General features: G+C 36.9%; 1 non-coding gene across 1 annotated transcript; it reads left to right on the top strand.

Moving 5' to 3' along the window:
- The first annotated feature begins 1,541 nt into the window (after positions 1-1,541).
- Positions 1,542-1,649, top strand: LOC112739388 (small nucleolar RNA R71). The gene has a single exon (XR_003170326.1). It is a non-coding gene; the product is annotated as a small nucleolar RNA R71 (small nucleolar RNA).
- Positions 1,650-2,097: the final 448 nt, after the last annotated feature.

The raw sequence follows: 2,097 nt of genomic DNA, 5'->3' as shown, positions 1-2,097 counted from the left end.
ATGGATGCTATTTTGAGTTTTGTGCAATTTTATTTATTTTAGGTAGCATTCGGATGGATTTGATGAAGTTTCTACAGAGAAAGAGAAGAAACTAAGGAGATGACCAGCGAATACCGACGCGGACGCATGGCTCACGCGACCGCGCGGAATAGAAGAAATCGCAATGACGCGATCGCGTACCTGACGCGAACGCGTGGACTGAAATCTGTACAAATGACGCGAACGCGTGGACGACTCAGACGCTGACATGAGCGATCTGCAGTATTGACAGAAAATGCTGGGGGCGATTTCTGCGCTGTTTGACCCAGTTTCTAGCCCAGAAAATACAGATTGGAAGCTGCAGAATGGACAAATCAAGTGGTCGCCACCCATCAGTTAAAGACTTGTTAATTAATTCGAATTTAAATTCAAAATCTTATTTTTAGGAAAAGATATTATTTTAATTTTTAGTTTTAGATATTAGATTTTAAATTTATTAGGATTAGTTATAAAAGGAAGAAGCTTTCCTTCCTTTAGGGAGGTCCGGGGGAGGATCCTATTCCATACAAATTTACATTCCATATTCCATGAGTAACTAATCCTCCATTATTAAGGTTAGGAGCTCTGTCTATTGTATGGATTGATAATATTATTTTTCTATTTTAATTCATGTTTTGATTTATATTTCAATAATTATTTTCGTTCTTTATTTTATGAATTTGGGTGGAACCGAAGTATGACCCATGTTCTATTTGAGTTCTTGTATAACTTGGAAAAGCTCTTTACTTGAACAATAGATTGAAAACATATTATCCTGAATTTCTAATTGTTTCTATTTAACGGGATACGTGACATATAATCCCTTTATTTTTGGATAATTAGGATTCTTGTGGCATATAAACTAGAATTTGATCATTACCCTCTAATTGGAATTAATTGACCAAGGAATTCGTAGTTGATGAATTTTAGATGAGACTAGGAAGGTCTAAGGAATTAGGGTCTAGTCACAAATAGTTTGCCATGAATTAAATCATGCATGATTAAAATAGTTAATAAGAAAAGTCAATCCAGAAAATAGATAACTCTGAAACCTTAACTGTTTTCTCCATATTTTATTCCCAACTTATTTATCTGTCTATCTTTAATATTTTTGCTATTATTTAATGTCTTTGAACTCTCAACACTATTTTCTATTTGTCTAACTAATCCTATCAAACGCTATTGTTGCTTAATCCATCAATCCTCGTGGGATCGACCCTTACTCACATAAGGTATTACTTGGTACGACCCGGAGCACTTGCCGGTAAGTTAGTGGGTTACAAATACCGCACCACATTCAGAGCATCAATTTCAAGAACTCGCTTCCTTTGAGGCGTCCCATTACTCACAGGATTCCTTTCAGAAGTGTACACGAACTAGTTATTTGTAACCATGTCAATGAGTTCCTGAGCTTCTACAGGCGTTTTCTTTAGGTGAATGGAACCACCTGCAGAATGGTCCAATGACATCTTAGATAATTCAGACAGACCATCATAGAATATATCCAGGATGGTCCATTCTGAAAGCATGTCAGAAGGACACTTTTTGGTCAGTTGCTTGTATCTCTCCCAAGCTTTATAGAGGTATTCACCTTCTTTCTGTTTGAAGGTTTGAACATCCACTCTAAGTTTGCTAAGCTTTTGAGGAGGAAAGAAGTTGGCTAAGAAAGCCATGACCAGCTTATCCCAAGAGTTCAGGCTATCTTTAGGTTGAGAGTCCAACCATATTCTTGCTCTGTCTCTTACAGAAAATGCGAAAAGCATAAGCCTGTAGACCTCGAGATCAACCCCATTGGTCTTAACAGTATCACAGATTTGCAAGAATTCAGTTAAGAACTGAAAATGATCTTCTGATGGAAGTCCATAAAACCTGCAATTCTATTGCATCAGAGAAACTAATTGAGGCTTTAGCTCAAAATTGTTTGCTCCAATGGCGGGGATTGAGATTCTTCTTCCATGTAAGTTGGAATTTGGTGTAGTAAAGTCACCAAGCATCTTCCTTGCATTGTTATTATTTTCGGCCATGTCTCCTTCTTTTTTGAAAATTTCTGTCAGATTTTCTCCAGAGAGTTGTGCTTTA

Source organism: Arachis hypogaea, chromosome 13 (assembly GCF_003086295.3).
Source record: "Arachis hypogaea cultivar Tifrunner chromosome 13, arahy.Tifrunner.gnm2.J5K5, whole genome shotgun sequence".
NCBI classification, from domain to species: domain Eukaryota; kingdom Viridiplantae; phylum Streptophyta; class Magnoliopsida; order Fabales; family Fabaceae; genus Arachis; species Arachis hypogaea.
Note: the sequence above shows the minus strand (reverse complement) of the source record. Positions and strands in the feature narration are given on the sequence as shown.